The 14,460-nt window shown below is 38.2% G+C and overlaps 1 long non-coding RNA gene across 3 annotated transcripts; it reads right to left on the bottom strand.

The window, feature by feature from the left end:
* Positions 1–317: 317 nt before the first annotated feature.
* On the bottom strand, positions 318–14,381 carry LOC118168610. Of its 3 annotated transcripts, none has more exons than XR_004751682.1 (4): positions 14,325–14,381; positions 6,809–6,889; positions 4,661–4,824; positions 318–2,931 (listed from the first exon to the last, which is right to left on the bottom strand). It is a non-coding gene; the product is annotated as an uncharacterized LOC118168610 (long non-coding RNA). The 3 variants fall into 3 exon arrangements; XR_004751678.1 differs by lacking the exon at positions 14,325–14,381 and adding an exon at positions 7,794–8,115; XR_004751677.1 differs by lacking the exon at positions 14,325–14,381 and adding an exon at positions 7,342–7,405.
* Between the last annotated feature and the right edge of the window lie 79 nt (positions 14,382–14,460).

The raw sequence follows: 14,460 nt of genomic DNA, 5'->3' as shown, positions 1-14,460 counted from the left end.
AAAAAGGTTTTTAAACCACAGCTAGCCCAAAACAGGAAGATTGAGCAGAGACCTCAAACCTGAAAATGCATCAAGTCAGTTCCAGCAGTGATTTGTTCAGCCCATGCAGCAGCATAGGAAGAACAACAAAACTGCTAAAATGAAAAAATGCCTTAAAAAATCCAAACTTTCTTTAATTGGAAACATGTAATTCTGATAGTGTAAGTTTATGGAGGGCTGCACTCCATGAAACCTTAAATTTCTTTGTTAGTAAAAGTATCTTCCCTTCTCCTTCTGATTCAGAATCCAAATATCCAAATACATTTTTATTTTTTTTGTATTCCAGTTCAAGCTGTCAGCTTTCAGCTCCATGCACTGCCAATCTACAAGTACACCAGTTTATTTTGTTCATAAATGTTATCCACACCACATGGATAACATGCCCTTCCACTTTTTGCAGTAAAGTACTGCCTTTAGTGTTCTGTGCTGAGTCAATGGGCATCCTACTGATTTCCAAAGGGCTTGCAATAAAATTATGCAGGCAGTAGGTGAATATGTCAAACCTGCCCCTTTCTGATGTATCAATATTAACAGACCTCGAGACCTAGAAGAAGCCAGCAACCCACCACAGAGTACTGCTACAAAGCCTCAGATCAGACAGGCATACAGCCCCAAATTCACCTCTAAATTATCTGCTATGAAAACTACGATCCTCCACCATCTTTGAAGCTTTCTTATACTTCCTTATGCTCAATTTGAACATTGTGTGCCAGAGGTCACAATGAGCTGCAAAATCCCCCTGGGTATCGCCTATTTTACCATCCATAAGTGTTCAGAAATATTCCACCTTATTCTGTGTAGAGTCTGGTGTCTTTCTTCTCATCAGAACTATGCACTAAAGCCTCACAGAAATCATCATGGGGATGAGCCAAGGGGAAGGATCTCTTCCATCAACTGCTGGCTATGCTTTACCCAGGATGCCATTAGCCTTCTTTGAGGCAAGGGCAAATTGTTGGCTCACATCCTTAGTGTTTAGGATTTTGTAATTTAAGTTCAAGTCCAGTTAAACACTCATAAATTGCTTTTCCAGTTTATCTTTACAGCCCTTGGTATGGCTGTAGACCTCCACAGGACGTCCACCAGCTCAGAGACAGCTGATTATTTTCCTCAGTATTTAGCTTTTGGCATCACACTTTGGCTAGTTGAATTTCCACTGCATGTCCAGGACTTGCATCATTTCTAGGGCAATCTGTTTTCTGAGAGTACAATTCTTCAGTTTTATTAGACTTGGTTTCTTAGCTTTGCTGTTAAGATACGCTTTAACACCTAACCATTTATTTGTGCTACAATGCACAATGTAAGACACTAAGCTATCAATGTAAGACACTAAGCTATCCTCATAGCTGTTCATGTAAGCGGGGACATCCTGATCTCTGGCCAAATGGCCCTCTGTTTAAACTTTATTATTATTACAGAGTAGAATTTTGTAACTGTGCTTTTCAGCTTGCTTAGATATTTTGCAGTCATTGTTCAAACAAAAGTGTTCAATGGGATATCATATTTTTTTCTTCTCTCTATAGTAACAAAGATATAATGATCTTTGTATTGTCTGACCGCATGTCCACTATTTGTTCCAGATTACAACATGTGAGTCCTAACTCATAACATATCTTTGTGGCAATACACCTTGTTTCTAGCACCGGGGTTATCTTCCTGACCAGAAAGAGAAGATAAATTGAAGATAAATATGGCAGAATAAGAAATTGTGAAAAAGCTAGGTGACAGTATGCATTTGATACTGTTCCTGTTTTATAAGCATCTGAACCCTCTTGAACACAAGAGGGATGAAAACAAATGAAGGGAGTTTCCTTGTTTACAGCAAGCACTTTTCCAGCAATCTTCTAACCCATTCTTCACGCTTCTAAATCTGGATTGATTCTTTCTTCCAAGTTTGTTCCTTTCTCAACCTCAGTTTATATCACCTACTGCAAATACCCTTCAAAAGGTTTTTCTAACTACTGAATGTCATTACATCTTCTTCTGTTTTGGGTGAAATATGTGCTTAACTGTCTTTTATAGCTATTTTACATGAAAGGCAATGATTTAGTAAAGTCTGCCTTAGCCTTTGAATCTTATGTACTTAATTGTTTACAGAGTAAAAGAGTAAAGACTCATGTAGAAAAGTTAATAAATGCAGTTCTACATCCGCATTGTCAAATAAACACTGTTTTTTTTTGATTTATAAGTATTTCGTAAGCACAATATCATATTAAAAAATATATTTTCTTTTGCAAACTTACAAGCAAATGCCAGCTGTTTCTAAGTAGCATCAGAGAAAGCTTTAACTTCCCAGCAAAATCCTACACTGTTGAGCTCCGTATAGGTGTTTTATTTCATCCAAAAAAACAAATGCAATTTAAGGGAACCAATGATAAAATTGGTGTATTACCAATCAAATAGGATATCTGTCTGTTAGAATAGCTACCTCAGTCAACCATACTCAAGCACAATGATCCAACTGATTGATGCTAACAGCTTGTTCAAAATAAAATGACAGCTAATTCATACTTCAGTTAATGTCTGCTAAAGCACAGAAGTCTCAGCTTCAGAAGGGTGTGGTGCAGAAGAACCCAACTCCAGATATACTGAATTCATAATGTAATGGATACATCATCTGGGAGTGACTGACAACCTTATCTGGGGTGTCAGATTTTGATGAAGTTCAACGACAGTCAGTTTGACTGATTAAGCACAGCTTCACCTCTGCCTGCACTTCAGTTTTCCATAGGCATAAGTCTAGAAGCATTCCATTCTGTCAAACTAAAGACTATAGTCTACCAGCTGTATCTCTTCCAGGATACCTCTTTACATTTCTGGTATGTAAAGTCTCTTAATTTTCCACATGGCAATCCAGAAAGGATGTGTATCAACTGGAAAGTTCAGGGAACAGGCCTAGAAAAAAGACAATCAACATTTACTGGAAGAAAGTAGAAAAAAAAAAAAAAAAAAAGGAACTATTAACTATTTTCATTAGAGAGAAAAGATTAGAGCATATTCACTTTTTCACTTTTTAGTATATTGACGTATACTGGCTTTTCAAATATGTAAGAGGTAGCAAGAGAAAGATAATCTCCATGCATACTGTGAATAAAACCAGTATTAGTGTGTTAAAATTGCAGCAATTGAGATTTCATTCTGCATCACAAATTAAAAGCTTTCTATCAATACAGACAATAAAACACAGTTGCCAATCAAAGTTGGTGGAACCTCCATCATAGAAGATTTCTTATAATCTTATAAGAAATCTTTATAATCTTTATAATCTTTATAAGAAATACTTATAAATCAAAAAAAAACCTTGGATCTTTTAGAAAAGAAATCCACTTCAGCTATACCTATATTCTTTCCTTATGTGCTTCTTTCCAACCCTATTTTTTATGATCAAGTCTGCCCTTTCAGTTGGGTTCAGAGCCCTCTCTACTTCAGAAGGCACTTAAACATGCCTGACTTCTGATGTACTTCCAACTAACACTTTCAGGAAATATAAAAATGTTTCAGGTGAAGATTCATTGTTTGATGTTTAAGTCATAGATTTTTCTATGGCTCTGCAATGCAATTGCAGCATCTCCAATATATTCCATTTTTCTTCTCTTTAGAGATCTCCATTGATTGAGTAAAAAAAAACATGGCTATGGAGTCCCAGCTAATGATTCTCTTTTGCTACACAGATACCAAATCTAGGAAGGGTTCTGTGATAATTGGATTTTGCAGTCAGGCCATGGGATTTTGATTATGCCCATGTTAATTCTCTAGCTTGCAATATTTTTTTTATTATTATTTTATTTTATTTTATTTTTGCTGCACAAGATCCAGATATATGTCTACTGAAATTCTTATGAGGAAGAATGCTATTAGAAAATTAAATAATTGTTTATGTGCTTTTCTGATATCAAAATTCTAAGCTGCCAAGATCCATCTGAATGAGTTCTGGGAAAACAGTAAGGCTGCAATAATATTATATTTTTTTGGTTCACTTGGTGACTTATTTCATTAACATAGCAATTTGATCTAGACCCTTAAATGATGACTGTAAAGTACAATCAGCCACTAGCTCCATCAATGTATGTCAAACTGCATTTTTGCTAATGGACAGAAGAATGCTGTATTATGAAAGAAAAAGTATTCTGCAGTGCCTTACACAGCTTATTCCAATGTTTCAGTCCTCCTACAATTAAAAAGTTGTCCTAATACTCATCCTGTCTCTTTGCCACTGGAAGATACTTGCAGTTCTCTGCACCTCATTGTATCCTGGAGGTAGAGGGGAAGATTACCTACTTAAATACTATTTTTTCCAGAATCTGAGGCCACTGAAAATCTAAGATGCTTAGATCTGAAGTCATTGAAGATCTAAGGAAAAGAGCATTAGTATATATGTATTTTTAGATGAAATCACAAACTTAGAACAAATGCTTGAGCATCCTAAATAACAAACACAAGCAGATACCCACCTAAAAGTACAGAAAGTGAAATGCAAGCCTGTTAAGATTTATTGTAGATTCTGCTTCTACTAAATGCACCAGTTAGTCAAGGATTGATTTTCCAGGGCAAGCAGCTCTACGGGGGATGTTTCCTGAATGATCAATATGTTACTGCTTATTCAGTAAGTGATGATGAAGCTTACCTGCCTGACAGAGCGTTATCGGCCTAACTGGAAACACGGCTTCCCTGTTCTCTCTGATATGGAGAAGGGCCATGAGCAGCGGACAGATGTGACAGAAATGCAATGCCACAGTGGCATTGCCGTTATCACATTATCCATAGTTGCTGAATCATTCATGTATGTCACTGGCACAAGTGACTGCAAAAAAAAATGCTTCAGTTTAACCTATATGCTCTTTTCTAGTACCACACTTCTTCCATTTTCCTGGCACATTTTCCTGACTTTTAGCGTGGTATTTATCAAGCACAATAGAAAGATAGAGCCCATATCCCTACCTAGTCATTCTCTCTACACTCTGTTCCCAAAAGCTGCATAGATTTATGTCATCTGCCCTTAAAAGCCTTCAGAAATGATATTATGTCCTTTCTGTGAATAGTCTGTTCCTGTTCTTCACTCATGAGCTCAATAATTAGACTGCCTAAGAGCAGCAATACCAGGTCAGCTCAAGGGTCCTCATAGTCCAGGATTTTATCTCCAACAGCTACAAACAAAAGAGTGGAATAAAAGGACAAACAAACCATAGTAATTCTTTGAACAATGTTCACTGGTTGTCATGAATTCTAGCTTAGGAAGTCATTGAGGCAGTGTTGCTCAATGTTCTTCCTAATAAACAACCTAAAATTCACCTGCAAAGGGTAGATTCTATGCAGAATAAGGAAAGTCTATACTGAGGAATTATACAGCCTCAGAGTAAATTCAAGATTCAGTCTTGCAATGTAAATTACAGTGAATATAGCTGAAATTCTTCAAGGGTATTCAACTAAGTCTCAGATTTCATCTCCCACTTCACCTCTCCCCACCACTATCACTTTCTCCCATGGCTCTTGATAGACTTCAGTATGCTCTGAATTGGGCTCAGGAAAATATTCAAGTCCCATATTTAAGAAATTTGGCTGCCTAGAGTAAACCAACAGTAAATTAAAAATCTTTACAATAGGGGATTTACTTCCCTTTTCCACTTGAAATGTTTCTATTCTTCTCTTTCATTTCCTAAAATGTAATTTAAAAGTAGTTTGTTTCAGGAATACTTTCACTTTCAGGTGGGCAAAAAGGAATGTGTAAAAAAAAATCTGGAAAATTATGATTTCAACAAAGAAAGTTTTGCAACAATTGTAATTTTTTTCCTAATCTTTAGGAGTAAAAACATCTAGCCCCCACCCCTCCACTCCCCCTCCCCCTTCAGGCATTTTCCTTTTCTTGTCCAGCTTTTTCTCATACATTGCTTTCTGCTTCAAAATATATGGAAAGGAAAAAAGCCAACAGTATTTGTTATATGTAAGATGATAAGCATTGTTAATCAAAGAAATATATCCTAATAAAACAGGTGTTAAAGGAATGAAAAATCAGGTTACATTTACTAGAAATATTGCTTGTGTGCCTTTTAAAAATCATTATTTAATTAACTTCAATCTAACATCCTAATTTTTAAGGATGCACCTCATCAGACTCGTGATTTGCTTCTTTATTTTGATTTGTCTGATTAATTTCTGCCTCTTATAAAGATTAACCACTTTAGATGGCTATATTCTGCAGCAAACAAGAAGATAGGCATATCTCATAGGTTGGATGACACAGCAGTTCAATACTTTCTCTAACTTCAGGATAAAGGTTTGTTTATGCTAAGAATAACTCTTAGATTTTGGAGTTTCACTACAATATATTCTGAAAATGTTAAAATGGTGTCACATGGTTTTATTTGTTAGTGAGTGAATAGATAGCCAAAACAATTGAGTAAAGTAACATGGAATGCCATCTATTTAGCACAACAGGCCTATTGTTACATTGGCATATTACGTTGACGTGAAAAATGTTAAATGCAATGGAAACAATATAGATATTTATTCATTTTCAAATGTAGACTTCTGAGATCTGCATGAGGACCTTTGAGCAGTGGCATAACCAAGATAGGCAACTGCTTAAATTGCTGATTCACAAAGGCTGCCAAAACACAAATTAAAACCAAAATCAAGCAAACAAACATAACCCTGATTTCTCCACTTTGCAAAATACACAAGTGAATGAAATACCAGCCCAAATTTCAGAATGCTCTGGGCTGAGAGCTGGTATTCAAGCCAAGTTATGAGGTAGTTTCAGAAAAGTTGTTTTAACCTTCTTTGTATGTTCTCTCTTTCTTCCTCTCCCAGCATGGCTCCCCTTGGGTGGCTGCAGCTCATTAACTGGGATTTTAGGCTTTGAGTGAAAAAAAGAGAAAAGTGGAATAAATAAGGAAATTTTAGTTTTGTTGATTATGAAAGTCCTGGTGAATATTTGAGAACAGAATACTGGTAGGTAACCTAAACCCCTAAGACCCCTTTGTTTAGATGCCGGTATGTAGCTCTGAACAACCAACTTACAAAGTTTCTATCTCTCTTGCATTAATCAAAACAGCAGAAAACTAGTAGGTGATTTTTTCACATTGAATACAAAAGAGTAGGACATACAAACGATATGCAGATATCATCATATGTCATACTGTTTCTAAAAAATAAACTGAAATTGTGAAAAGACCTTTGAATTACACAGGAACCTATGCACAATTAAAAACCTGAAAGTCTCCACTCCCTATCTGTAAAGGGTAAGTGCATAAATGGTATGTTTAACTAGAGCTATATAGAGCAGCTTTGAAATACGAACCTGCTTACCTTTCCTGTCCTGGAATACCCAAGGTCTTCATTAGCTGTAAGGTGGTGTGTCCAGGGGAAAAAAAAATAAAATAAAAAAATTCTGGGGGGGCTCCAGAGCGGAAGGGCAAATGCCTTTGCAAAGCTTCAGTAATGCTATTTGATTAGAGGGAGGTTTCTTCGGAGGAAGCTATTAATTACAGGAATTTTATAATGTTGTTCTAAGATACAGGAGTAAAGCAGTTGCATTTCAGTGAGCATTAGCAGAAATTACTTCTGGCTGCTTTTAAAGAGGTGCAAAGGGGTTAACTGTCTTTCTGCAAAGATCCATAATGATATGATGACTGTTCTGAAGAACAGATAAGGAAACAGAGGCATGCACAGTTTATGGAAGTGCTGTCAGCAAACCAGACAAGCACTGCAAGTTGTCCATGCACAAGGTGTCTAAAATCCTGTAAAGTGACCATACAAACCTTAGGGGAGGAAAAGAAAGCCTGATGGTAGCTGCTTGCTCATTTCATGGATACACTGAAGGAAGAATTGGGATCCTCTTCCAAAGAAAGCTTCCGAGATCCCAAAAGATTTCTAACCGACTCTTAAGATCTATGTAAACAGAAAAAACAAATACTCAAGGCATTTTTACAGGCTTGTCAGTTTGCAGCAGATACGTGGCACTGGGATGACTAAGTGAGGGCTCCTGAGCTCCAGTGGTTATTGAGCTCTTTCAGTTAGCCTGCATGCTTTGGGGTAGAAGATTGACAGTGCTGTTTTCAGTCATGGATCATGTCAGTCCCTGACCCCTCATGTGAAAGGAGCTCTGCACAAAATAGCCCTTACTAGCTGTGCAAGACCTACTGAGCACACAGAGAGTAGCTGCACAGTGAATATGCAGCAAGTCTGGTGACTTCCTGTGCATGCAAGATTGATGCTGCAGTCTCCAGCAGCCCTGCAAGCTTCACCAACAGCGCTGGCTGCAGCACCACTTTGTTGTTGCAGAGATTCACCCACAGATGTACTAAGGATGTGATGACCATTCCTTTTGCCACAATGAGAGGAAAAAAGAGTAACGTCAATAATGAATTAGGCTTCCAAAAATCAATCAATCAAACAAACAACAACAACAACAACAACAAAAAAACAGGACAGCATCCTTGGCATTCCGGTAGCAGAAGGCGCACACAGCATGCCAAATATCAATAGTCAGGTCAAATAAGCATCTCTTTCTTGGGTTTAGCTAAGTTCATCATCAGTCCTGCTCCCCATACTTCTGTGAGCACACCACTTTCATACTATTTCTACCCTCTCTGTCTGACAACATCAGTCAAACATGCAGTGGAAACCCTTCTCACTTTGAAGTCTTTCCCTTACACCCTTTTTAAACTGAACAAGAGATAGCCAGGCCTTAGGATGCCTGCTTCAAATTATCCAGTTTATACTAAACGAAGTGGCAGTAAAGTTCTGGACATGCCCTTCAGCAACAGACATTGCTGCGGAAAGGACTGTGCCAGGTTCAAACTATGAGTGAAAAGAGACATCAGATATTCGATCTCTCATGAACAAAATTATATTCTATTGTCTGCTGCCAAGTCCACGTGTGTATCTGAAAACTAGAGATGCAGGAGGACAAACCGTGGCACTTCATTAAGGCCACAGAAATGTAAAATTCAGAATTCTCTGTAAAAAAGCCAAGCATCTGTTACCATGGTGGGCTTAAGAAATTTATAAATAAAAAATAAGACATTGAATAATGAATAAGACTGCCTTGAATAAGACTACATTGAGTAAGACTACTGAGGGAAAAATGTTACAGAATGAAGATGCTTCCTGAAATGGCCTAAGACTCAGTGACTCAACCCTTAATTTCTATTTAATTCTTGCAGAAATCGTGTTGAATGGTGAAGTACTTAAAAAGGCATGAAAAGTCCATTGTTTACTGTAGTTCCCAAGGCATAAAAATAAAAATAGCAGAGGAAAGCAGAAATACAGAAAGCAGGTAACTCCAGAGTTTGGCACCAGGGAAGCTGATTGATATTTTTCCACTCTATTTTGTCAGAAAAAAAGGCACTTTGCTGTCCCCAAACTCTTATCAGCCAGTGCACCCCACCTTCCAGAGATGAAAAACACTAAAACCCAAACTCAGTCCGCTGCGAACATTTTCTCTGCTCTTGCTACCCTTTCTGAAGAGAGGGAAGCACATCTTTGCAAAGTTCACAAAGGACTGAGAGCACTCCTGCTAGTCAGTTCTGATGGCTCTTGTAACAACCAGTATAAGTGTCGTGCAAGAAAGGGATATTTGCAGCATGATAGACTGTAACTGAAAATCTTTTTGAGGTTGACCTGGCTTTCAGTTAGTGACAGCTTTAATCGTAATGGAGACTTGGTGACAAAATCCTCAAACTCAAACTACTCGTAAGACATACACATTAATCCTGGAGAGCAAAGGTGGTTAGTCCTGCTTTTAAAAAAGCTATCAAATCTGATCCTACTCTTATCTAAGATAAACCATCCGAGGCAACCTTAATTATGGGAGGGACAACCCCATTCAGACTACGCTCTACAAGAAAACTTGAAAATCTCCTAATGTAGTGTTGTAATCCCAAAAAAAAAAAAAAAAAAAAAATTCTTAGTTTGTCAAGAGCTAACTGACTTCACTCCAAGTATGCAATTGTACATTTGAAGCGGTAGTGCTCTTACAGATGAATTGCTCATTTGTTTCTTACTAGTTTCACTTCTTGGCTCTTATCCCAACACAGAGCTGCAATTCTCAGGCTCCAAACACTGCACAGGGAAGTTTCATTGTAAATGAAACAAATTATTTCACCATTATTATTTAAAAACAACTCAAGAAAATGAATGCGTGTGATATATAAATTTAAAGCTGAATCTATACTGTAGCATCAGACCACACTATCATAAGACTTCTTCATATAGTCTGCAGGCTTTGGCAGCTATCCTAAAATAAGTTTCAAACAAAGAGGTGTAGCTTTACTTTCATTACAGTTAGTTTTGTCAATGACTTTAATAAAGCAGAACTAAGTCTGTAAATGTTATTCAAACAGGACACGAGAAGCGTCTGACCATTCAACTGACTCATCTCCTATAGATGGCACCTGATCTAGAAGCAAAACATCATCTGTCTGTTGTTCACTGTTCACTGTTATTCACTGTTACTTGAAATTGCAATTCAATGGCTTCTTATCTGAATACCATTGTTCTGGAAGTCATCATGAAAAGTACTCTGAAAGTGTGGCATCAGAATACATGGTCAATGGTCAACAGAAATTCACTATGGAAGATGTACCAAGCAGCAAATTTGAGATTATCAATTGGTTTATTTTGGTTTATTACTATATATATATATATATATTGGTTTATTATTATATTGGTTTATCAATGGTTTATCAATTCATATTTAACTATTAAATGTAAAGGACCAGACAAGGATGAAGGCACAAAATAAATAAATAAATAAGGCAGGTTTTATTGCAGCAATGCTACAATAATACTAACATTACTACCAGAAATGACCAAGGCAGTGTGAGAAGAAAGAGAACACTCAGGAATATCAAAAGGTCAGGTGGATAAGGTATGCAACTGCAAATTCCTGCAAGGAGAGAAAATAGGGAGCCTCACACACATCAGGCTTTAGTCATATTTTTAACTAAAAGGAGGTCAGACACTATAGGAACAAGGATAGTGAATGAATATAAACAGAATTTTTGTTTGACTTTTGTTTTCCTGGAAAAAAAAAATCATTTAAAAAAATAATAAAGATGTTCAAAGCTCTTTAAAACATCTAGGCCACAGATTTTAGCCATGAAGGGATCAAGTCCTCGCCCTCCTGATATAAAGTTCTCTAAAAGTAACTTCTACATGGAGTCACTGGAAAGCAATTGCCTCAACCTAAGTTGACCTCAAACAGAACAGGATCTCATTTATAAAACAGTCTGATCTGGGGGAGCTAGGTTATCTGAGTGAGGCAGTGGTGTAGGCGGGGTAGTGTAGGCTGTGTAACAGAAGAAAATTATGCTATGTCACTGCACAGTGGACAATATTCTGGTTTGGGATGTCTCCACCTTCTGCTCATTTCTCATCTTTCATGTACTGAGGAATCCATGGCTCACACAGCCCTACAGTGTGTTAGAAAGCCACCACACGCATTAATCAGAGAACAAATCTAAGCAACAATACAACGCTCCTTGACCTGACTGCAGCACTCATCTCTAACCCCAGCACCATTCACATCCCCTGCCCATGGGCCTGGAACACCACAAGGATTTCTTTATGGCAACACAGACACAAGACCCTGCAGTCCTTTAAGAAAAGCACTCTCTAAATTATTTTGGGGTGAAATTCAAGGCAGCAAATCTGATTAGCCAACCTCTTGCTGGTTTAGGCTGCTCAACAGACCCTTTCAGCTATGCCCATATCATTTTCTGCCCCCTCCCTTGGTTGCAATGAATAATTATGTTATTCAATAAGAACTTCATAGGTACAATTGCTATGCTATCGCTATCATTGCAGAAGCAGTCTTTATTTTCTAGCTTGATAACATTCTTCTTTTGCTGTGCTGTCCTGTATAAATAGTTGTAAGTGTATGAATTAAGTGAGAAAAAAAATAAATCTGTTTCACTATAACAATTTTCATTTGAGGACTGGTTTTATACATTTATGTGAATGAAATTGAAAATTGAATAAAATTGAGTGTGTTTTATTCTATAGAAGAATGAATACCCAAAATCACACAGGGGAACATTTTCTAGTTCACATAGAAAGTTGGAGCCAGACAGGATCTCCAGATACAAAACATTCACACAACTGATTTGCCAAAAGTGGATGAACAACAGCAACAAAAAGATGAGGTATTTTGCTTCCCCTCCAATTGAATACTGGTAATAACTAGCCATTTATGAAAGCCTTAGCACAGGTTTCTGTGGCAGTTGTTCGATAACATTCTCTACAGACACTCATCCCAGTGTGGCATATGAGAGGCAGCAATAAGATGTAAGAGCACACACACTGTAAAGGATACAGCTGATAGGGACGTAAAGGCAGAGACGTTTTCATGTGATCCCTGCAGTAGCACCAACATTGCTCACTGGAATATAAACAGATATCTTCTGTAATAATAATAAAAGTTCAAGATGTTTCTATTCTAAAAAAAAACAAATATGCAAGATGGAATTTCCTCATGTATAACATCTGGTAAAAATAAGTGCTGAGCTCTTCTGTTGCCATGCAGCGCTGAGCACATCAAAAAGGTCCAAGGGTACAGTCCTTACACAACCATATCCTGAGGCACTAAGATCAAGACCTGAAATGGGCCAGGACCAACGGTCAAACCGAGCTTCACAAACATTTCTTCTGGTAAAAGCCCTGGCTGTCTAGGCACCACAGCATCAGCCTTACTAACGGCTCCATTCCCGAAATGATGAAGTACCCCAACAGCCCAGGGAAGCAGCAGATAACGAAGTTTGCTAGAGTGCTTCATCTAACAGAAAAAGATCTCTCCCAGCCCCAGTCAAAGCACTTAGCACCCTGAAGGATATTTCATAATATAAGCCTTGCATAGACAGCACCATTGCAAATGCACTTTTTTAAGAATAACTGGTGTTGCAGCAAAGAGGACTCTAACAAGTAATTTACAGTTCTTGCAGTGCTCTATAGCCTGTGTCCCTCTTAAGTAATAGCAATATAACATGTTCAGTCTTTCCCATGTATCTGTCTACAGAAAGTGAAGAAGTCTATCATACAGCAGCTAGTAGAGGTCTATAAATTACCCAATATACATTCTAGGAAGTCTGGTTTTAACACTGCTACGGTGCAATGCTAACTTGAATAAAAACATTTTTTTATTATTATTATGAATCATGATGCTGCACAGCAGCAACGGCCAGTTTTATAATCTCAGCTGTCTGAAATTCCTTTTAGCTGTTGTTTTTATAGGCAGTAGGAACTGACAAGAGCTCTCACAGCAATTAACATTAGCTTAGATATTCAAGACCAAACACTTCCAGATGGGAAACACAGCAGCTTTGGGTACCCATGCTGGACTCAAAACATCCTGCAGGTACAGGGATGCAGCATCTTTCGCCAGAGCACGGGACTGGCAGTTAATATTCAAAGCATAAGCTCTAATAGTCGTGTTCACTCAAATTACCTAAACCAAAGGCAAATTATGACCTTGCCTTAGGATGTGAGTAATATTCTGTTTTGCTAAGACAAAAATAAAAATAGTATTGTTGGGATTTTCTTGCAGCAGAGAATGAACTCCTGAAATCCTTCCCAGTCTCCACATGTGAAATAAAGTAGGTCAGGAAGCAGTCAATGGTAAAGCCTTTCAGAAAAGCTACCAGCGAATGAAATATGTGGGAAGGAAACAAGTGGGCCTGTGATTTCTCATCCATGCAGCGTACCAAATGTGTGGGCTGCTGGTTAAGGTAGAACTGAGACAAGCTCAGTTCTTCGGAACCAACTTCACAGCCACATCCCTTTGGAAGAACAGTCCCCCAGATCAAAGCCTAGGGTAAGAAAACCAAAATAGCTGCTTGCAGATCCAAGACTGTACCCTGCTTCAGCCTCTTGCACTCTCTTTAAGTCAGTGTGTAAGAGAAAGGGTGCAAGTATGAGAGACTCATGCAAGTGGCTTTCACTTTGTGCTCCCTCCTTGCATGATACATCAAGCTACATCACCACAGCTTCCTTTTTGCTAACTAAGATGCTGGATGCTACCGGCTGACTTGAACTGCAACCCACCACCTTTCTGCACCTTTCCATCAACAGAGCAAGTGAAGAGCCTGTGGTGCTGCACTTCAGCTACAGGCTTACAGTCCAACAAGATTCTGCTAAGGAGCACACTGTCCTTCTACGAGGTCCAGTGATCCCAGTGCTCTAATGTAATTTTCCATTTAAGCCGGTGTGACTTGATTTCCATCAGCCCACAGAAACCTCGTTGGCACTAGACCCCACTAAGCCAGGAGCTTTCTGAGAGTGATCAGACTGACCTGTAGGGAAATAGTTCTGCAACAAGGAGGAAACCTTCCCTTTGCTCCTCCACATCATATGGTGACTGAAGAAAAGAAAAAGATGGCACTTAGCTTCTCACTTGCTCAGCCCACACATGTGCAGGATTCCCCAGTC

The sequence above is a fragment of the Oxyura jamaicensis genome, chromosome 1 (assembly GCF_011077185.1).
Source record: "Oxyura jamaicensis isolate SHBP4307 breed ruddy duck chromosome 1, BPBGC_Ojam_1.0, whole genome shotgun sequence".
Classification (NCBI taxonomy): domain Eukaryota; kingdom Metazoa; phylum Chordata; class Aves; order Anseriformes; family Anatidae; genus Oxyura; species Oxyura jamaicensis.
This window is presented reverse-complemented; position numbering and strand designations above follow the sequence as displayed.